At 43.9% G+C, this 24009-nt stretch overlaps 1 protein-coding gene across 1 annotated transcript in view; it reads left to right on the top strand.

Annotated features, from left to right (window-relative positions):
- Positions 1–24009, top strand: part of CACNA2D3 (calcium channel, voltage-dependent, alpha 2/delta subunit 3) — a gene marked incomplete at its 5' end in the record, with an annotated part of 947927 nt that overhangs the window by 478664 nt on the left and 445254 nt on the right. The window lies entirely within an intron of this gene.

Raw genomic sequence — 24009 nt, 5'->3', positions numbered from 1 at the left:
GGTTGCAGTGAGCCGAGGTCACGCCACTGCAGTCCAGCCTGGGTGACAGAGCGAGAGTCTGTCTCAAAAAAAAAAAGATAGCAACAGCAGAGCATTAAACCAAGGGCAGAGGCTTCTGAGCACAGAGCATGTGTGATTATACAGGTCACACACCCATGAAGCTAACCCTGGATTTGAACTCAAATTTCTTAGCTCTGACAATAAATATGTTCTCTTTTCTACTTGTTCGTGGGATGCCTTCAAAAGAGTACTGACATAATAAGAGTCCTGAATTATGATAGAGGTTTTTGAAGTAAGGAGACTGAATTTTAGGGCAGCCTGTCTTTACTATTTTTTAAACCAGCTTTCAATTTATTTCCACTTCATATGCAATGATGTGAAAGTTTGACCACTACAAGAGGCAACTTCTTTACTCACACTCCTCACATTCCAGAAAGGACCTGGAATGGGACCCTTTCAGAAACACCCGCCTCATAATCTTCAATTCCAAACTCAGGTTGAAGCAGTGCAGTGTCTGCTGTTATTTAGACATTCTTGTTGTCTAAAGCTGGAGGGTTTTTTGGGTGGTCTCTGTCTGTTTGGTGTCACTATCAACAAATGTGTGGAAAGAAGAAATAACCGGAGATGCGGGCGAGCTTCAATCAGCCATGCCTTAATTGGTGAGTCAGTTGCACTGGAGCACAGGCAGAATCAATTAGGAAGCTGGGCTCAGAGGGCACTGGCCCTGCAGCCTGCCCGGCAGGGAGAGCCAGTGTGAGGCTCCACAGAAGAGGAGGAAGCGCTGTGCCCCCCTTCTCCTCCTAAATAAGCCTGCCTCCAGGACTGCTGAGTTGCCCAAAAGTGCTCAACTGTTTTCAGTTCTTGTATTTTCCAAGAGTTCCTACTACCTGCCAGGCTCTCTCAAATGCATCTGTCCAACCCCTTTCTTGCTTTCAAGAGCTACCCCTCTAGAGTATCCTTAGAGGTCTCTCTGGCTCCCAGAAGACAAGTCCTGACTCAACTTCCTTCCTCTGTGACTGTGTCTCAGCATTAGTCTAGCTTTCTTGAAGGCTGGAACTGTCTTTTCATCCATGTCTTCACTGTTCCTGACCTGGGGCAGGCTGTTCATTGTATGGACCAAGCTGGCAAGTTGGATGGTGGCTTCAAGGCTAAGATTTCAAAATGTGGAATACTTTCACAAATACAGACATGCTGGAAAGAGGAGCACATCCACAGCAATGATGCTTTGTTTGTGGAATGATGTTTTCTCATGTTTCAAAAGCCCACCAATTTCTTAAAACACAAAACAGTCGAGAATGTGGACTGTGCAAAAGCAAGAGAATTATAAGTTGCATGTAGTTCGTTGTCACAAAGAACCAACTCTAGTATTTTTGTGTTTATCTGCAAGGCCATCATTTTATCAGATATGCATGCTTTAACAAAAGAAAAGTTAAATTTTAACTTATCTAAATGTCTTTTTAAAATAAGAGTAAATTGGGATCGCCCTTACAGACCCTGAAATATCCTACTGTATTTTAGTTGGCTACATAGCATTCCAACCTCCTTATTATTGAAAATAAAGCTTACTTCCAGGGTTTTTTATTTTTCATTTTTTGCTATTATAAACAATGCTATGATGAGCATCAGTATATTAATATTTGGATTTGTTTAATTCCTTAGGATATGGGCCTGAAATTGAGTCAAATGGTATTTAACTTTTGCCTACATGTAAAACCTTTTATGTGTATTGATTTTGCCCGTTCATTCAACAAATATTTGAGTGTTTGTCTGCCTTAGGCTAAGCACCATTAGGACTTTAGGAGTATAATGGTGAGCAAGAGTGATGAAGTCCCTTCTCCCACGGAGATATTAAGTTCGGGTGGAAGAAGACAGATAATAATCAAAGTATTGTTAGACCCAGACTTTAGACCCCAATGATGCCAACACTCACACTGACATCCCTGATCTCAGCCCTGCCTACTCAGGGGTCCTTTGGGATGTTAATCAGGAGTGTAAGTTACTTGTACCCAAAACCAAACTCTTGGCCTTACCTCCCCAAATCACACCTTCTCCTAGTCTTCCTCATCTCAGCAAATGGCAGTCATCCCTTCCAAGACTCAGACCCCAAATCCTAGCATCACCCTTGTCTCTTCTTCCTGGAACCCACATCCCAATAGCCAGCAAGTCCTGTCACCTGTGCCTTCAAGAGAGCCAGCATCTGGCCACGCTTTACCCACTCCACCACTCTCACCCTGTGCTAAGCCACCATCCTCTGTTTCCTGAATCTTGGCAGTAACCTCCTAACTTGTTGCCCTACCTCTACCTTCCTCAGCTCCCACTTGCTCCCCAGCATCCAGCCTATTCACGCAGGAGACAGAGTGCTGTGTGCCTTGTTAACGTAAACATCAGATCACGTCCCTTGTGTAGTCAACATCCCATGAAGGCCGTACTGCTGTAGTAGTTTGCAAGGGCTGCTGTGGTGAAGTACCACAAAATGGGTGGCTTAAAACAGCAGAAATGTATTGTCTCACAGTTCTGGAGGCTGACAGTCTGAAAATCAAAATATCAGCACAGTCAAGATTCCCCTGAAACCTGTAGAGGAATCTTTTTTGGCCAGCTTCTAGTTTTGGTGGTTTGCCTGAAGTCTTTGGTGTTCTCTGGCTTGCATATGCTTCATTCCTGTCCTCTGGCTTCACGTGGCGTTCTGTGTGTCTGTCTTCACCTGGTCATCTTTTCTAAAGACACCAGTCATACTGCGTTAGGGGTCCAACCTACTCCAGTGTGACTTCATCTTAATGCAGCTAATTACATCTACAACAACGCTTCCAGTCCTCCTAGGACTGAGGATTAGGGCTTCAGGGTATCTTTTGTGGGGGACACAATTCATCCCAAGCACTGGTTGAAACCCACATGCCTATGATGGTTCTACGAAGTTTCAAGCTCCTCACCATGCATGAGGTGGCCCTTATCCTATTGTGGACTCACCTTCTAACCCCATCCATTCCCAGTCTTTATTGTTTACCACCATTTCAGACATGCTATGACTTTTCCAGCCGAGGACTTGCTCTGCTATGCCTCGAATGCTACCTGTCTTCTTAGTGGGACCACAGTGACCACCCAACCACAGCAGCCCGTGCTCCCTACTTCAGTCTTTCTCACCCAACCCACCATACAGAACACTTACTTCCTTATTGTTAAGCTATTTTCCCTGAAACATTTTTAAATTTATTTGGTGTCTCTCCCCACTATTGCCCCCACCCACTAATATGTAAGTTCTATGAGGCCAGAGACTTTCTGTCATTTTCCAGTATGTAGATCCCAGAAAAGTGTGTGCCAGTCCTTCCATGAACATTATTGTGAATCCTAGTGCGTGTCAGAATTAGATAAGTGAGTTTGTACTGAATGCAGACAGGAACTGATTGACAGCTGTGTGGCATGTATAAATAATCTATAGGATAAATCATTTCATATGAATTTGATGATATTTGCTCCAGCTCATTTGAGTGACTTTTTTTCCGTAATGCCTTCAGATTACAATGCAGAGTCCTTTACTAGCAGAATAAATTGAACTTTAATTCTGAGATGAGTACTGAGTCTGATCCATTTCTGTAGCTTAGATGAACTATTCTTCCTTTCTCTTTATTTGAAGGCAGAACGTAGCAATGAATCAGGGGAAGGGGGCTTATCAAATTGCATTAGAATCAGGTACTATTTTCATTTGACCATGTAATGTAACTTTATATATATATATATGTATCATCTATTAATCACATAATAACAACCAATGTATTCCTCCTGTGGGCTTCTTGTTTAATACTTTTAGGGGCTGGAGAGCAGCCTTTCTAGGGTTGAAGGAGTTATTTTCAATACTGTAAGAAGGTGGGAATAGTCGACAGAGGAAGTCTCTTTCAGCACAAGGACCCCAAAGCACATAAAGCGAGTTGAATTCACAGAGACTCCCGCTGGCTCCATTCCAGCCCGCATTTGTGATGCTGCAGCCCTGTAAATGTAGCCCTGTGCACACACACTGGAGCACTGTATCCCTGGATCCATGGACAAGAAGAAGACATGGCCTGAAGGCTCCACTTCTTTTCACCCCCTCTCTAATCCCTCTTTGCTCAACTCTTATATAAAAGTCTAAATTAACATAATCATAGTTTCCACAACCTTTTAAGCAAAATGCACCTATCTCCCAGTCCTGTGCTGCAGATATTCACTTCGTGCTTGCCTGCATATTCCTCTGCGTCTCTTCAGACGCTCTTCACTACTTCATATGAGTTTTTGGGAAACATATTTTTAGTTTGCCTCAGAAGTGGAGTTGAAAATCTTTTCCATGTAGTCCTTGGAGCCAGAGAAGCAGTAAGTGGACAAAAACCCAATTTTAAGGTTTCTATTTAAATAGTATTTTGCCACTAAGAATGAACAACATTGGGGGAGCCCCTGGGCAGAGGAATTGGCACTGTGCAAGGGAAGGACATACTTTCTGTATCTCCAGAGGGCATGTTCATGTCCCCCTAGATCTGTTTCTCCCCACCTCCTGTCCCAGAGTCATGCAGCACTATAGTTTCTGACTGTGGAATGGCTCTCCATGTGGCTGGGTGTTTTGTTTTGTTTTTTGAGGCAGAGTCTCACTCTCTGTCGCCCAGGCTGGAGTGCAGTGGTGCCATCTTGGCTCACTGCAACCTCCAACTCCTGGTTCAAGCAGTTCTGCCGATGAGGCCGGACTCCCTGCGTCGTTGCTATCCCCTCATATATCCCCCAGCAACACTCTCCAAGTGATGAGAAATTCCTGTAGTGCCGCTACATAGAACGGCCAAAGTAAAGTAATACTGACAGTACCAAATGCGGACTAGGACACAGAGCAGTTGGGTCTCTCATAGGTTGTTGGTGGGAAAGTAAAATAGTGCAGCCATTCTGGAAAATAGTTTGGCAATTTTCTCATAAATTAAACATATGGAAACTGTATGACCTTACTTATGACCCAGCAATCCCATTCCTGGATATTTATCAAAAGGAATGAAAAATTATGTCTACACAAAGACTTGCACATGAATGTTCCCAGCAGTTTCCATTGTAACCACCCAAACTGGAAACAACCCAAGTTTCCTTCAGCAGGGGAGTGAATTAACAGAGTATGGTACATCCATACAGTGGAACAAAAAGGAAGAACTACTAATTTTAAAAAAGCCAGTCTCAAGAAGTTACATACTGTAGGACTCCATTTATATGACATTCTCAAAATAAAATTATAGTGATAGAAAATGATCGGTGGTTTCCTGGGACTAGGAGTGGAGGGAGTATAGGGTGATAAAGGGTTATTGCAAGGGAGTTTCTTTATGGTGATAGAACAGTTCTGAATCCTGATTGTAGTGGTTGTGACACAAGTCTATTATTGTGATAAAATTTCATAAAATTGTAGATACAACAAAAAAAATGAATGTGAAAACTGGTGAAATCCAAATGAAGTCTGTAATTAGGTTAACAATATTATACCACTGTCAATTTCCTGGCTTTGATTATTGTACTACAATAAAGATGTTATCATTGGGGGAAGCTAGGTGAAGGGTACGGAACTTTCTGATACTAGCTTTGCAACTTTTATGTCGGTCTATAATTATTTTTTAAAAGGCTTTAGAAATTCCCCTAATAGCAGCTAATAATTCCTGAATATTTGCTAGTTTCCAGCCCTTTGCTCAGTCTGGCCCTTTGCTTATCTCATTTGATCTTTCCAACAGCTTTGTCTGGTTCATTCTGTTTTGCCCATTTTATGGAGGAAGAGATTTTACGAAAATCACACACACAATAAAGAATAGTATGGCTAGGTTTTGCATGCACTTGGCCTGGCTCCAGAATTTGTGTGTTTAACCACTGTAAGGTTTTTCCTCCCTTACCAAGCTTTGAGATGCAAAGACTAGTGTAGACCATGCTGTGTGTAGACCACTTTGCTTGAAATCTCAGTAGTAGTGCTGAATGATGTGGCTTTCATTGTTGATGCTTGCCATGATGAACGTGACTCTTGCAGATTTAAAAGTGTCATGGCCTGGCCGGGTGCAGTGGCTCAAGCCTGTAATCCCAGCACTTTGGGAGGCCAAGACGGGCGGATCACGAGGTCAGGAGTTTGAGACCATCCTGGCTAACACGGTGAAACCCCATCTCTACTAAAAAATACAAAAAAACTAGCCAGGCAAGGTGGCGGGCGCCTGTAGTCCCAGCTACTTGGGAGGCTGAGGCAGGAGAATGGCGTAAACCCGGGAGGCAGAGCTTTCAGTGAGCTGAGATTGTGCCACTGCACTCCAGCCTGGGCGACAGAGCGAGACTCCGTCTCGAAAAAAAAAAAAAGTGTCATGGCCAAATTTCTTTGCACAATAAAGTAATAAGACTGTGTTTAAAAGAATGCACAATCTATTGAAGAAATGTATAACTAGGGACCTTCTTGCCATAGAAGAGGCTTGCAGGGGATAGAGGCTAAGTAGTGTGGGGAGGTGAATGGAACCCATGAGGCTGAGGCCATTGAGTTGTGATCTGGAGTCAATACTTGCTAGAGACCTTGAGGAACTTAACCTTTTTCATCTGTTTTTTTTTAACTACAACCCAAGGACGTATGCCCCATGACTGAGCAATTGAGGGGGTGTTAGGGACTGAATCATGTCACCCCAACAATTGTAGGTTTAAGCCCTAATCTTTAATGTATATTTGGAGATGGGGTCTTGAAAGAGACAGTTAAGGTTAAATGAGGTCACAAATGTGTGGCTGTGAGCCAATACGGTAGCTGTTCTTATTAGAAAAAGACACATCAGAGATACACATGCACACAGAAAAGGTCACTAAAAGACCCAGTGATAAGGTGGCCATCTGTATACCAAGGAAGGAGGCCTCAGGAGAAACCAAAACTGCCGACACCTTTACCTTAGACTTCTAACCTCTAAAACTGTGAGAAAATATAGATCTGTTGTTTAAGCCACTCAGTTGATGATATTTTGTTATGGCAGCTCTGGCAAACTAATACAGAAGGAAACTGAGATAGAATGTAATCGTGTTGGAAAAATCTCAGGTCCTGCTTGCCCATCAAGTGACAAGGATGACTGTGGAAACCTGGCATCCAACCATGTTTCTTAGAAAGAGCAAGTTCATAGCATGCTTCTCTTTCTTTATTGGCAAAGCAGGTGTTTCTCAAAAATGTGCTTGAGGAAACAGTAGTTCTATGATGTGATGTTAACATGTCTGCTAATAGGGAACAGAGTACAGGGGGTTTTATGGTCAAAGAAAGCTTAAAATGACAAATGAAACAAATTTTAAATATGCTTCTTCACTGCAGGACTTCTCAGAGCTTTTAAAATGGTCATGTATATTATGACTCTCTCCAAGAGTTAAATAATGTATTTTATGGCATTTGCAAAGCTTTTTCTAGGAACACCATTTAATCAAGTAAGTTTTGTAGGTGGTGATTTGGGAAATGTTGTTGTGTACGTTTTCTTGGACTGCCATAACAAAGTACAACAAACTTGGTGGCTTAAAACAACAGAATTATATTGTCTTACAGTTCTGGAGGCTAGAAGTTTGAAACCAAGGTGTGGGCAGGTCATGCTTCCTTGGAAGCCTGCAAGGGAGATTCCTTCCTTGCCTCTTCTAGCCTTTGTTGGTGGCCATCAATCCTTGGCCTTCCTTGGTCTCTAGATGCATCACTGCAGTCTCTGTCTCTGTCTTCATATGGTCATATTCTCCCTGTGTGTGGCTGTGTCTCTTATAAAAATGCCAGTCATACTAGATAAGGGGCCCATCCCAGTGACTTCATATTAATTAATTATGTTAGCAATGGCCCTGTCCTAAATAAGATCACATTCTAAGGTACTGGGGATTTGGACTTCAACATGTCTTTTGTAGAACACAATTTAACCCAAAACACCTGCCAAGTACTTTGCAATGATTGGGATACATGCCTTAAAATTTTACTTGGTTATCTTTCATTTTTGCTTCTTTCAGGATAAGCGGCTCCTTTTAATTTTACACTCCTTAAAGCAGAGGATTTTAATTTGCAGTGTAGCAGTAGAATCACAGTGCTTTAAAAAAAAAAAATCCCATTTCAATGTCCTACCCACTTCAAGACTCTGATCTGGTGGGAGCTGGGTGATGGGTGTTAATGCAGGTTTGTTTGAAAACTGAAGCATCTGACAGACTAGCTCTGACTATATCTAGCTTCTATATTTCAGAATTTTCCAGGACCTGTGTTTTGGATCTTTTTTCCTTTCCTTTTTTTTTTTTTTTTGAGACGGAGTTTCACTCTTGTCACCCAGACTGGAGTGCAGTGACATGATCTCGACTCACTGCGACCTCTGAATCCCAGGTTCAAGTGATTCTCCTGCCTCAGCCTCCCAAGTAGCTGGGATTACAGATATGTGCCACCATGCCTGACTAATTTTGTATTGTTAGTAGAGAAGGGGTTTCACCGTGCTGGTCTCGAACTCCTGACCTCAGGTGATCCACCCTCCCCGGCCTTCCAAAATGCTGAGATTACAGGAGTGAGCCACCACACCTGGCCTGGATTTTTTTTTTCCAAACACCTCTTCTCTAATCCCTGACTTTTTTTCACCAAATGTAGTATCACCCCCTTTGCAAGTTTGTAGGCAGCATTCATGTCTCAGTCTTATCCCAGAATCCAGGAGGGAATGTGTCTGTGAGTGCTGTATCTGGGGGTTTGTCCTAATTGAGGGACTCAGCCAAGCCTCGTGCAGAAATAACCTTTGAGAGTTTGTGTCAAAGTCAGAGCTCCACCTGAGCAAAGTGTGAATACAGCCTAGCTGGATTGAAATACATGTTACACCTGACTGTACTCTGTGCATGTGGTTCTGTGTGTGGGGATGCATAGGGCTTAGCTATGTTTTTGAGTCACATGTTTCTAATTGTCAACCCTTTCTCAGACTGTATTTGTGCTTCAGGAGGTTATTCGAATGATCTTTGCTAAGCAGCTTTCAAATAACTCTCTTTCAATTTCTACATGTCAATTTATGTCCCACTTCCAAAGACTCAGACTGTGAATGACTTCTCTCCACAGATAGGGTCACCTTAGGCAGGTGCTCTTTTGTCTTTGCAAGATCCTCGGTGTGTCACTTATAATCATTCAGCGATGGAATCATTTTTCTTCTAAAATGCCGACTGGAAGGGCCATTTTGTTAATTTAGTGTGCCTGCTTTTGTGCTCAAATGAGGAGTTTCCATAAAATGAGAAATATGGAATGATGAGGCCTGGGGTCCAGGACTATCCAGGCTCTTTGCTGACTTGGTCTCAGAAAGGAGGTAGAGTGCAGAGAAGAATCTTTTCAAACTTGGATAAGAATTGCCATCTTTAATATGTGACACCACCTTGAAAATTCAGATTTTGGCAGGATGTGGAGAGAGAAGAGTGAAAAAAAATTCAGTGCCTATTCCAGAATCACATATTGGAGTTATGTGGCATTTTCTGTTTTAAATAAATGAATTCAGCATACATACTGTTAAAGGGATGTTTGTTTTATCTTTTGAAAAAGATCATGCATCATATTAACTTGTTCCTGGTGCTGTACACATTCACACAAGGACTATATTAAAAGGAAGAGATTTAAAGAAAGAATGTCAGTGCCCCCATAGTCTATCCCAGGAGTTGAGATTCACACCAGTTCTGTTCATTCTGCTAGTTGGCTGTCCCAGGGTTGGCTTCCTTCCTCCCTCTGCTCCCCTTGGGAAGAGGAAGGGGAAGGAAGTGAGGAAGAGAGGGAAGTGAGGGCTTACAGCTGAAAATCAGCAGAGCTGATAAGGTTTGTTCTATAGAGCACGCCCTGTTGGAGGAGAATTTCTTTTCCCTAAATGGCCTGGTGTTTCCTGGTCAGACATCTTTGATCTGGGCTAGCTTCAGGGCCTTCTCCTGATTGACTGAGGAAACCCTCTCATGGATTCTCCCAGCTGTTGCTCTGACATTAATCATTTTTTTCTAGACTCATAATCGTAGTCTACCTGGAATCAGAAGCAGCCCAAGGACTGTGAGCAACAGAGGAAAAGGCCAAGTTGGTTTTATGGAAGTAAAGTCAGGGAGGCCCGTGGAAGGCCTGAACCCCAAGTGAAGGACCTTCTCTAGCTCCCGCATTTATTATCTTTGTGAAGAGTATTGTCCAGATCTCAGATGATTAGCATATTTTGCTGATTTCTCTGTGATGGGAATAACGATTTCTTTCTAAAGTTCCTTTAAATGCAATTAGAGGTGAGTAGAGATATGTTAATTATACTCATGAAATCTACGGCCTACCAGGCCGAAAAGTAGATAAGGGCGCTAGGAAGAAGCCCTGATAACTGAGAAAGAGCCAGTTCTGGGAAGGGATAAGACCAGCTGATGAATCTGAGGATGGCTACCTGCTGATCACCCCATTTAAAACTTAGTTTTTCAGCCAGCTGAAATGACCTACCAGTCCGTAGTGGCAGATAAGACTGGAAGGCCTTATTACTCCCACAGTCCTGCAATGCTGGGATAAGCAGTCTGTGCAGAGGAGGGGCCCCTGTATTTGCTGGGGCTTAGGGATACAGGGAAGGGTTTCGGTGAACTGCTGTGAAAATGGACCACTCCCATGACTAGACATGACAAGCAGCCTGGCCACATTCACGGGTGGATACAAACAATAAATGTCATGAGACTATCTCCACTAAGTGGATCAGGGTCACAGTGGATGTTTAGTTGACCTGTGACTTATAGCCACAGACATCTTACAGTGGACGCTATGTTTATTAACTTGCACTTTTACCTGCCAGGTAGACTGTACATTTGCAAAGAGGTGTTTTGCTTCAGAAAAATGACTTGGATATTTTAACAAGCTATATCTTTAACCTTCCAACAGTGAATTCAAAAAAGAAGAAAGTTTCTTGTATTGGTGTATCATAAAAGTCTTTGTTGCAGAGATTTCTCTGCTGTTTTGTTTCCCTTGGTAGTGACTGAACCTTAATTTTCTGTAATGGGAGCACTCATTTCATGTCCTGAGGATGAAAATCCATGTTTCCATTTCTTGTGAATTACAGCTGTTTGGTTTTATAGCCTGTGAATGGCTCTGGGCCTCTCTTGCCTTGTTCCTTGAGGTCCATGTTTCTGTTTACTCATGGTCCACTGCTGCTAATCTAAGGGTCCCTGAGAAGGCTTTCTATCCCATATTATGAACCTACAGCCTGTCATTCCATCTTACCTCTGAGTCTTAAGGCCTCTTGATCCTTAAACAACCACTCCAGCCAATAACTTAGTGAACACATTAAATGCCTGGAAGTTCCTGCTGAGTCTGTCTCTTTGCTGCATTTCCAGACTCATGGTGTGCCGTGTTCCTTTTTCCTTTCTTTGCTCTGGATTCCATGACTTTGTTACGATTACTTATATATGCTCTGTTTCCTCCTACCCAGGCGCCTTGGTACCTACAAACACTATTTCTCCACCTACAAATCTCATTCTCTAGCAGCCCTGCCTTTACTTCCAGGCCCTCCTTTAGTGCCTCTGTTTTATACTACCAAATATACTACCAAATCACCATGAGCCTCTCCCTGATGGTACTTGCTACTCCTTCATGTAGCTGTGTGCTTATTGATTGAGATCTCTCTCCACTGGCCTGTGAACTCTGCGGGAAGAGACCGGGTCTCCTCTTGTTCGATTGATCAAGCACAGCATGGCTTCTTAATAACCATTTGGCGACTCAGTGAATGCTGCAAGGATATTGGGATAAAATGTGTACCATAAGGAAAGGGAAGGAGAGTCTTTGGTAGCAAAGATGTGGGGCTAGCATAGGCAGACTTCACTTCACTTAGACCAGAGGATGTTGTACCTAATAGGTGTCCTTGGAGGCTTCTTCCATTGCTGAGGATAGAATTTGAATTCTCAGTATGGTACTGGCCCAGGGCAGAGCCTGTCTCACTCAAGCATGAAACTCCTGCCTATTTTATCAAATTGTTCTAATGCCAATCTATCCCTCACCATGTTTCCTGTTCTTGGAGTAAATTCCAGACCAGGGTCTAGCAAGTGCTTCCCCACTGTTTTTACTTGTCACTTTGCCTGTCAGATTTTTGGAGTAAGATTTGCACCACGTTTTGTGTAAGCTTCTTAGATGGCCATATTATCACTTTTCTTCTTTGCCCTTTTACTTGGCCCTCTTCAGTTATTTTTTCTGTTCCTCCTCATTCCCCAGGTGTATGCTCAAGGAAAATACAGAGGTAATAGAGTGTAAATGGTTAAGAATGGTGAATTTCTTGGTTCCTTAGAGAAATGGCCGATTGTAGGTTAGGGGCAGAAGATGAACAAGATGAGCCTGTAACCTCTTGCTTATTGTGGTAGCAGGAAGCTATCAACTACTGTATGGGGACTTAGTATCAAGCCTGAAGAGAAGCAGCTCCCACTGACCAAAGATGGGATAAATTAAACATCCCTCCACCCCTCCCAAAAAAACACACACAAAAATCATCAACATTTAGAAACATACATGTTACAACCCATGCTGATACTAAAATGGTGAAGCAGAAAAGCCATTGATGATACTAAAAAAAAAAAAAAAAAAAAAGGGTGTGGGAGATTCTCATTGATCACCTTCAGAACAATCTTTATTTTGAAAACCAGTAAAGAAATGAAGGGCAGCTAATGTTTATCCAATTTTCTTCTGCAAGTGGTTCTTCAGCTGACTTAATAGTGCAAAAGAGGAAGCACTTCTTTGCAGAAATTGGTTATCTAATAAATGAAGAGAGATGATGAAATTAAAATATCACTATGGTGCAGCTTCTGATGAATTAATGAACCTGGGCATTGATGACTACCACCATTGCAAGGAGACTACTACTCATTTGTTGGAGGGAAGTAAAAACATCATGAATGAATACCAAATACCAAATAAATAAATAATATCAAAAAAATAATTAAATATGTAGTCAAATCTGAACCCAATCAAACTGCTCAATCTCACTATCAATTTACTAAAATAGAGGGACAGAAGAACATGTTAAATGACACCTCAGGAATACAATCAGTAAAATCTGGATTCTGGAATGCTCTTCATGACCAACAAGTTATTTCAACAAAACTTGTGAGAAAAATAATGGAGTGGGAACTCTAGAATAAGTGACTTAAGAGATATCTCAACCAATCACAATGAGTAGATCTTATGTGAATCCTCATTCAAACTGGGTAACTCTGACATAAAGTGAAACATGTATTGTGGTTTGTTTTTAAAATGTTTACAGATGAAATAATATGATATCTGGGATGTGCTTCACAATAATCTAGATGAGTATATTAGTTATCTGCTCTAGTGGAACAAATTACCCCTAAAATTAATAGCTAAAACAGTGGTCCCCAACCCACAGGCTGTTTTCTGGTTTGTTAGGAACCAGGCTGCACAGCAGGAGATAAGTAGTGGGCGAGTGAGCAAGCATTACCACCTGAGCTCTGCCTCAGATCTGCCAGCAGCAGCATTGGGTTCTCCCCAGGAGTGGAAACCTTATTGTGAACTATGCATACAAGGGATCTAGGTTGTGCACCCCTTATGAAAATCTAAGTAATGCCTGATGATCTGAGGTGGAACAGTTTCACCCCCCTGCTACCATCCCCCTGCTACCTCCCCACACCCCTGTCCTTGAACAAACTGTCTTCCATGAAACCAGTCTCTGGTGCCAAAAAGATTGGGGACTGTAGGCTTACAACAACAAACATTTATTATCTCATATAGTTCCTGGACTCAAGAACCCAGGAGTAGCCTGGCTGGGTTGTTCTGGCTCAGAGTCTCTAGTGAGGTTGCATTCGGGATGTAGGCTGGGGGCTGGTCTTCCGAGGGTTGGCTATGATGGAAGATCCATGTCTAAGCTAATCCATATGGCTCTTGGAAAGAGACTTCAGTTCCCTAACAGCTGTTGGTTGGAAGCTTCAGTTTCTTACTCCATGGCACCTCCCCAGGGCTGCTTCCAGCAAAGCAGTTGGCTTCCTCCAGAGGGAAGTATCCAAGAGAGATCAGACAAGCAACTGTGATAGAAGCCGTAGTGTTACTTACAACCTAATCTTGCAGGTGGCATACCATCATTTCTACAATATTCTGTTGGTTGCAGAGACCAACCCTGGTGTAATGTAAGAGGGCCCAACACAAGGGTCTGCGTATCAGTGGGTGAGAATCTTTGGAGGCCATTTTGGAGGTTGGCTGCCAAAAGGGACGTTGATGTAGATGGTGCCAGGGTATTGATAAAACAAGATTGACTGTAAATTGATGATTAAAATTTTATAATATAAAAAGTTTCTGGTAAAAAAAAAAAAAAAAACTTTTTTAGAGACCAAATGCTTGGATGTAAGTCCCAGCTCTACAATTTACTATCTGTGAGACCTAGTCAAGTGATGTGAATTCATTCTCTCATTCTTAAAAGGAGGGTAATAAGAGTATCTACCTTCTGTCTGGGGATTGTTGTGAGGATTGAACTGATGAGTGCTCAGAGTGAAGGCTGGTGTGTAGAGGGGACCCAGAGAATATTAGTTGAAGGTAGCAGTCTCTTCCCTTCTGTCTTGGGCACTGTCTTTCTGCTGGGCCTGAAAACATCCCTGGACCACCTATTTTCTAGAAACGCTTTTTTTTCTAACTTTTAAGAAGTATATTGTGATTTTCCCTGGGAAAAGCTACCGTTTTTTCTTTATCTGATCTTCTCACTACATATATGTCTGCCCCCACATGCTGCTACGGAGGAAATGAGTGCAGTGTGAGTGTGCATGTGGAAGTGCACGTGCTTGGGGACACCTCTGCTCCCCTGGCCTGTATCTGCATGTTTTTCTAGAATATGGACCTTGCTATTGTCACTAAAAGGCTGTACCTCTTCTGAGAGCCTGCTTATAAGTCGACTATTCTTAGCTGTCCAACACCCCTCTCTCCCCTCCTTTCCATGAAATCCTTCTGTCCTTAGAAAACCCATTTGGTGAAGTCAGGTAGGACTTTCCCCATTTCTTCCCACCACAACCTCAAGTTCAGATGTGGCCATGTGATCCAGACCTGAATAAGTCAGAGGTCCCATTCTCTGGCCACCTGATTGGCTCAGACCCAGACACACAACCTAAGTTGGCCTGATCAGAGTATTTCTGGGGACTTTTCTGATAGCAATATTGCTGAAACTGCTCTTGGGCAAAGTTGCCAGATTTTGCAAAACAAACAGGGCACTCAACTTTAAATTTCAAATAAGCAAACAATATATTTTTATTATATTCACTGTTATGTATCCAAAATTCAAAGTTAATTGGGCATCCTATATTTATCTGGCAACCCTAGCTCTTGCCAGTGGGCAGGCTGAGCTAGGAGGATGTGAGACCGCTGATTTAGGCAGCTGTGTGCTCAAGAGCTTGCTCGGGGAGTGAAACCAAGTAGAGCCAGGAGATATAATAGAGAAGAGAGACTGCGCCCTGAGGCCCTCACTGGGTCCCCTGTCCCTTCCTTCACTGAGGCAGCTGCACTTCCAGTCTTCTCGTTCTAGGAGCCAATTACTTTCCTTTTACTGTAGGTAGAGTTAGGGTTTTTTAATAGACTAAAAATACAGTGCTATAAGGCATTGCAAGCCACAGGTGCCCTACTAATAAGATTTAGTGTTTACTGAGTGCCTACTATATACTGATCTCTGTATGAAGCACTCTGTCTACATTATCTCATTAAGTCCTCATAGTCACTCTGCATGGTATAAATGAAGAAATTTTTGGCTCAATTGTTTGTCTTCCATGCGGTTGTTATAATTATCTTACTACACATATGCACTATAATGTGAGTACAAAGATGTTTACTGTAGTAATGTTGAAAACATAAAATACTGAAAATTTAAGTTTTCACTAGTAGAGGACTGGTCAAATTAATGTTGATACATACATACATACATACATATATATGTATACGCACACACACACACACACACACACAGTGCCTTATTTGTTTACTCAGAGACTTGAATAAGAGTGGAAGAAATTCAGACAATTAAGTTTAATACCCATATGTAATTAAGCTTGGCAAAATACAGAGATCATTGAAACAAACACATTTTAATTGAATACAAGTTTTATAAACTCTACAAATCTTCCAAGTGCTCGTACAGAAAATGTCCAAATTTAGTTGTCCCTGGGGTCACATTTCTTTGCCAAGCTGTCCCAGAAATGAATGTAGCAACCACTGAGTGGGCAGTATGACTCCTAACCTGTGTCTCAGCACACACTGCTCCCTCATCCTGGGCCGTAGCTTTGCATTGAGTGCAAAGAACTGTAGGTGTAACTGTGAGGTGATGGTTTGATACAGATGAGTACGCTGGCACCCACAGCACTGGTCTGCATCACATTCCCCCTGGGTGCTGGTTATCAATGCACATCTCTTCTGAGCTGAAGCATCCTCAGAGCTGGCACTGTGTTTGTAATGAACTGAAACTGACTTCTGTCTACCCTGGCGCGCCGCAGCCACTGAAAACATTCTTCCTCCAAGAAACACATTTGAATCAAGTCAAGATTTTCATGAAGTTCGTAAAGGATAAATGGAGACCTTCGGAAATGACAGAGAGACGTGAAGGGTGAGGCCTACTCTGTACACACACTGCCATGCCATGCAGAGACACAACACAGGCGTCCTGTCCATGCAGCACTGGGCTTCAGCTTTTCCCGGGCTTTCAGGAGCTCGCAAAGCCTAGTTCCCTAAGATTCACTGACAAGTCCGTGTGACCTCACAAGAAGGACCATGAGCTCTTGTAATATGGCTCCTCTTGGAGCTGGCCTTGCTCACGAGCGTGGTAATCATCATGTCCCTCCTTCTCAGCAGTTACTTGGAAATACGCTCTGCTTTGGTGGAGGGGCCGTTCCACTTTAGGTATTTCCCAGTTGTAGAGAATTGCCAATTCTGAGCTCATCACCATCATCTGCATGAAATAATTAGTGCTTTTGCCATTGAAATGAGGATGTAGCTAATCTGACTACCTGGATGAAATAACGTTCATTGTTCACACAGGAGATCTATCTTTTCTCTAATTTGGCACTGGCATTAAACAGCTGCTACCTTCAGACACATCAATTTGTTACACACATGTGAAGGAGAAATGGGGAATGGCTCAGATGCCGTTCTATCAGTGTCTGTACTGTCTCCCCCAAATTGCAAACAACTGGGCCTGCCTCCTTCCTACCAGCTTTCTTCAGCCATTCTGTTTTCTTCTTTGAGAAATACCATGTCACTTCTTCCCATGGGAATCAAATGACAGTCTGATTTACTGGAAGCCAGGCTTGGTGGTAGCTATGTCATAAGATAGGTGCCTTATCTATAAAATATATTGGCTCTGCATCACCCTAACATCCCTGAGAGATTTGCCCCAAAGAGGCTCTAAAAGTCAGCCAAGGGAGTTCTCAGACTAAACAGGAATATGGGAGACTCGTCCCGGGTTGAGGTTAGGGTTGGGTGTGCATGTGTTGTCAGGAGGAATTAGATCAAGAGGAGGTGTCCAGATTTATATCAGATAATCTTGTGGTGTAGTATCCAAATCAGCGGGAAGGATAGGTGTGGGCACCCTTTGAGCCTCTGAAAAAATGGGCTTCTAAACTTTGGGCTTGGAACACAGTAGTAGTGGGACCACAGAACCCTGTGAGCCTTATCTGGAAGTCTCACTGAGGAGTTTGGCATCAGAATAGGGTAGACACGGCTGTTGGGATCCTGCTCATCATTTAGGCTGATACGAGCCACATCTCTGTTTTAGGAGAAAGCAGGCAATCCTGTATCTGTTTACTGATAGAACTGAAAATCAAAGAGGCTCTACAGAATACTCTTAACCTGTAGAGCCTTAATTTTAATTTTACAGTGAGCTTGAGCTACCTGACAGCAACAGTGCAAAGTGATCTATTAAAGTGAAGTCCATTTGAGACACCTGCACTGTAGCGGCACACCAGAATTCTGTGCTGCATGCGAACAGGGCAGCAAGGAGCCACAGACACCATCTTTCAGGTATCTCCTCTGCTCACAGGCAGGCTCCATTGCTCCATTGGATTTCACTTACAAATCACAGATTCAAAAATACAATTATAAAGAATTTCAGGACAATAGTAGCAAAGCATTAAATCAAACACTGAGTTCTTCTGAAAATGGGACCCTGGCCACTGCATATGTCACATCCCCTCAAAACCAGCCCTGCACAGGATCTTAGCTTTGCACACGAACCTAAAGTCTCTGCACCCACCTGCATGCTGTACTTTATCAGGGACATAGAAAGCTGGGCCCTGGGCGCTGGGAAGGGGCCCTATTGCATAGGAGCTCAGATATGGGACTCAGCACTTTGAAACCCAGTCTGCCGTCTTGAGCTTTCTAGTGTCCTTGGCCTACATGTAAAATAAGAATGTAATAGTACCTCTCTTTTAGGGGTGTTAGGAGGATCAAGCAAAGTAATGTACAAAAAGCATGAGGTGCCTAGCATACAGTTGTCACTCTGCCAGTATTGGCTGCCCTTGGAGGACTTGGTGAGGCGATTTCTGAAGTCTTCCCATGGGGGAGTTGCTGCAGCAACCTTTGTCCACTCCTAATGGGTACGAAATTCATGCCTGCAGTATTTGAATGACCCTGATGGGTGTCGTTGATAGATGGCCATTAGCCTTCCTTCCAAATAGCGGCTGTACTCCCAGCCAGGACCACCAGTTCTCAAGGGCTTGTTTTGTCCACTGATGTCCGTTTGACACCTTGCTCTTGATTGGAAGGACTCAAACGTTTATTATAATTACATAGACAGGAAAAAACATGATTGCTATGATCACAGAGAGTCATCAGTATGATTCAACTAAACTGAATGCTGGTGAAGGAGAGGCTTATTTTACCGGGATCCTCTGCTGGCCTGAACGTTGTGGCTGTTTGTCAGAGATAAGCGGATGTGGCTGTGCTGCTGGCATTCGGGCACAGGGAGTGGTGGCGTCGGCGTGGGCTCATCTCCCCAGGCGTTAAGCTGCACTAATTGCTTTGGAAACAAGGGTTTTTCCTGGGCAGCAGCATATGCTGCATGTGTCGCCTGAAGCAAAGATAAAGAGCCACCCTCCTCCTCCTTTATTGAGGTTTAATAGTAAAATGGGATTGTCATCATTTCCAATAAACAGTTTATTTTAATTGAGAAAAATAATGAGAACTGGCCACCTTTTGGTACACAGCTGTTGAGCATCTCCCTGACTTGGGTGATCTGGAGCGTTCTGTTCTGTAGCTGTGCCCTTGAGGTACTCGGGTCCTGGGGTCAGTGAAGTCAGCTACATGTCTCTATCCATTTAAGCAAAGCTGGCCCTTGAAAGGCAAAATAAGTGCTTTTCTAAGGTCTATTAGATTATAAAGTTGCAACCCAAGAAGTGGCCATAGAAAATGCTGGAGATGTAGTCTGTTTTAATTTTCACATGTTGAAGACAGTCCTTTCTTTTAGTGAATACGAAATGAAAGTCTCACTTTTTTTTCTGTCACCAAAATTCTTTCAGATGACTTCTTTTTTCAGGTCCCCCAGGGAGAAGTCAACCCAGTATCCCCAAGTATCAGAGGGAAATGAAGGCACAGATAAGGCAGTGTCTTACTCAGGCTTGTAGAGAGGGTGAATATCAGAGCAGGAATTGGAAGGAAGTCCTGCCTGCTGTTCTGAGGCACTGATGCTCTCACTACCCCACCCACTACTCGGGTGCTTTCCCATCCCCATTTCACAGCAGGCAAAATTGAAGCCAGAGAACTAAAGCCACTTGTCTTGGGGGTTCAGTTGGTAAATGGTATCACCAGCACTAGAATTCAGTCTCCTGATCCCCAGTTCAGTTTTTTGTTTGTTTGTTTGTTTGTTTTGAGATGGACTCTCACTCTGTCACCCAGGCTGGAATGCAGTGGTTCAATCTCGGCTCACTGCAAGCTCCGCCTCATGGGTTCATGACATTCTCCTGCCTCAGCCTCCCGAGTAGCCGGGACAACAGGCGCCCGCTACCACGCCCGGCTAATTTTTTTTTGTATTTTTAGTAGAGATGGGGTTTCACTGTATTAGCCAGGATGGTTGCGATCTTTTAACCTCATGATCTGCCTGCCTCAGCCTCCCAAAGTGCTGAGATTATAGGCATGAGCCACCGCGCCGGCCAGTTGTTTTTTTTTTTAAACCTGAGTTCATAGGGCGTGTACACCAATTGCCTCCACACAATAGCAATGATATGATGGCAGTAAACATAACAATTTCTGGATCTTACAATGACCACAACTGGGAGCAGAGAAAAAGAAATCTGTAGTAATGAAGACGATGCAGGGCAGTCAGCCAGGCCCCTTCCTTCGCTTCCAGACACGACCCTTGGGGTGCACGTGGTTGGGATTGATCATCAGCAAAATCACAAATTCCTCCGTGCCATGGGTCGTCAGAGCACCGGCTGTTAAAGCCTTGAGCACTGAGAGTCTGCTGTGTATAAAGTGCTGTGTTCAGTCTATCACAGGCGCGGTAAATGGATCGCACCGTATAATGGCTGTGATTAAGAAGGGGAAGAGGGGCATAGAGGAGAAGAGGAAGATCATTTTAATGCAGCGGAAGCTTTCATGAGGTATGGTTTTGGCAGCCAGGGTCATTGGTTTGGTTGTGGTAATCATAAGGGATCTTTTCAATCAAGTGGCCTACATCAGCTAAAACTGGTTAAGCAGAGGAGCAAAGGTATTGGTTCACTTACCTAAAAGGCCAGGCATGCCTGGATCTAGGGGCTCAAGCCTTGTTGTCGCCATCCTGTCCTGGCTCCTCCATGTGGGCTTTGCTCTCGGCGGCTGTTACCTTCATTCAGGTGAGCACCTCCTGTGCGGTGGCAGGATGATTGCTGGCAGCCCTAGGCTTCCTCTCAGCAATCCGCATGGAAAGAGAGAGTCCTTCCTCCCACATGCCAGCAGAAGTCCAGGAATTGGCTCACTGCCCATGCATGACTGTGGCCCTTGGGGTGGAATTCATAGACTGGAAAGGTCTGATAAATCGTCCCACTCCTTGATCTGGGAGGGTGGGAGGGAGAGAGACATTAGCTTCTCTCAAATCATGTGAATTATGGGTCGGTGGAAGAGAAGGAAAATCAGAAGAAGGGGAGTTGATGCTGGGCAGGCAAAACTCACACATATCCCTGGGTCCAGGCCTTAGACCTTCCTCTGACTCACCATTAGTCCATGGCTTGAGGGAAGGAAGGTCCATTTTACCCCTTGTCTCTGGGTCAGTGCTGTCCAGTTGCACTTTCTGCAGTGATGGCCATGTTTGTTAATTGGCAGTGTCCAGTGCAGTAGCCACCAGCCAAATGTCTCTAATGAGCACTGGAAATGAGGTTAGCACTACTGAGGAACTGTATTTTTAATGTTAGGTAATTTCATTGATAATTAAATTTAAATCTAAATTCTACGTGTGGCTCAAGGCTACCTAACTGGACAGAGCAGCTCTTAATGGAGGACACATCATGGGAGATAGTTCCCTGGGAGACGAGAGCTGGTTTTGTGTAGGAGAGTTGGGCAGAGGGCTAAATGCAGCTCTGAAGACAAGGTTGGTGATCTGGGTCACGGTGTGGAGGAGGAGAAGAGGGAGTTTGGACATGAGAGAGAGAGAGGAGGGAGAAAGAAACACAGAGAGTCCTTTATCGGTGGCATCATTTGGGAGTCCTTAACTTGAGAAAATAGTTTTTCCATCTAATATATGGACCAGATTTGTACCAGAAAGAATCAAATTCACAACTGACATTGTTATAAAAGCAAATTAAGGGGAACTCCGTAACGTGTTGTTACATTTGATCTAAATGCCAACTGTAAAAAAATCAACCATTGCCTGAAGTGCCACATAAGCTACACATAGATGAAAAGAAAAGTTAAATTTTGTGCAGGTTATTTTAAAAAATGCTGTGTAGCCTGGGTCTGGTGGCTCACACCTACAATCCTAGCACTTTGGGAGGCCGAGGCGGGCGGATTACAAGGTCAGGAGATTGAGACCATCCTGGCCAACGCGGTGAAACCCCATCTCTACTAAAAATACAAAAAATTAGCCGGGCATGGTGGCAGGCGCCTATAGTCCCAGCTACTCGGGAGGCTGAGGCAGGAAGATGGCGTGAACCCGTGAGGCGGAGCTTGCAGTGAGTCGAGATCATGCCACTGCACTCCAGCCTGGGTGACAGAGCGAGACTATTCTGTCTCAAAAAAAGAAAAAATGCTGTGTTAACTTGCGTGACTGAGTACAATTAAAGGCATTTGGCAAAAATGACATCAGGCAAATAGAATGAACTTGTAAAGGCAGAGTCTTTGTGAATCTAGGGCTAGTTAATGACCAGCCTCTCAGTGAGCTGTGTGATGGGTGTTTCATCATGCTCCGTATCCCTAGGTGGGTGCAGGAGGGTGTGGGGACCACCGCGAGTTGACACTTTCAGAGCCCAAGTCCTCACGGTGGTCACAATCCTGATTTCCACGGGGCGATGGTTGTTGATGAAGGCAGACTCCCCTCCTGCCCAGCTGCAGCTGGGACGCCTGGCTTCCTTAGACTCGGTTAATTGCCTAGATTTGTTGACCAAGCATTCCTGGAGGACCTGCCATGCACTTGGCATCCTGATGGGCCTTGAGAACAGGGCAGGAAGAAAAGAGAAACACAAAGCTTGGCTCCTGGCCCTGAGGTTTGCCTAGTTCCCTGGCCCTCAGCATTCCTCTCTGCCATCACTCAAGCCATTTGATCATCCCCTGAAGACTTAGCTCCCACCCAGGAGCAGAGATTAAAGTGAGCATTCTGGAGCCAGACCGCCCAGGTACATGTCAAGCCCATGGCAAGTGCCTGGCATACAAGATGCTAAAAAAAAAAAAAACAAAAAACTTTTATTTTCCTAATTTAGAGAAACAACAGGTATATAGCAGAAAGAGGAAGGGCATTAGAGTAGGTGAAGCAGACCTGGATTGAAACCTGGGCCAGGCAACTAGGTGGTGTGTGTATTTGGACACAGTTTTCAGCCTCAGTCTCTCTATCTGTAAAGTGGGATGATGGAACCTCTCATGATTGTCATGAAGACTCAGTTGCACTGTATATTTTTAAGGGCCTAACACCAGGCAGGCTTCAATAATGGTGGCTGCTCTGATGGGCCAGAGGGCAAGCAAGGTTGCTATGAAAGTGGAGCGGGCCAGGGAAGAGGGTCTTGTGGGTTGTATGTGTGCCCGAGGTGAGCCACCAGTTTCAAATTCAGCCTCGATTCATGTTAGGCCCAGGTGTCATTCAAACCTTTTTACCATGAAGAACCCACCCAAACTTTGGAGTTCACATTGGCACCATCTTGCCAGCAGATCTTCTGTCCATCTCAATGACTGGGGGCTCCTACTGCTTCTAAGGGGACCCAGGGGGAGACAGAACAGCATCTTAGAACAATCAGCATGCCCTAAGATTTGTGTCTATGATCCATTTTGATGCCGTGATCATTTTGGGGGTCCTAAGGCAGTGTGGCCAGTTAGACACATCATGAATGGGTTTCACCATCTGAGTGCTGATGGCATGCTTGGGGCATTGTTGGGTCTTAGGGCGTGGTAAGAGAAAGAAAGACCTCCTTAGCAAGTAAATCATAGGTGGATATTTTCCGTGAGCTCATTCTTCCTGCTCCTCTCCCTCCTGGGGACTCCTCCCGCCAGTTTCCCCTGTGGACAAAAGTGGGGATGCCTTTGGGGAGAGAATAATCCATTTCAATAGAAAAAGCAAGGGATTCAGAATGTAGTGACTGGAAAGCAAAGCCAGGCCGTGGGTGTGGGCTTTGGGTGTGAGCTTTTGGGTCACTCATACATGCATGTATTCCTGGACATGCATTGTGTGCACTGATCTGTTCTTGGGCATGAGCCTGAATTCGCTCTTGCCCCTTTGTTGGGAAACAGAAATGTATGGGATTTCGCATTTACTTTCTTTTGTCCCCTTTAATCTCCAGCTGATGCTGAGCTTCTGCAGAGCCAGAAGAGTCTTAGGGCCTACTCTGGAAGAACCTCACTCCCGTTCTCCTTATTCCTTGGAGCTCTTCTGGATTTCTAGCCCGTGTCTCTCTTGTTATAATCATGGTTTTCATGTTGTTATC

Source organism: Colobus angolensis, unplaced genomic scaffold (genome assembly GCF_000951035.1).
Source record: "Colobus angolensis palliatus isolate OR3802 unplaced genomic scaffold, Cang.pa_1.0 Scaffold26, whole genome shotgun sequence".
Taxonomy (NCBI): domain Eukaryota; kingdom Metazoa; phylum Chordata; class Mammalia; order Primates; family Cercopithecidae; genus Colobus; species Colobus angolensis.
This window is presented reverse-complemented; position numbering and strand designations above follow the sequence as displayed.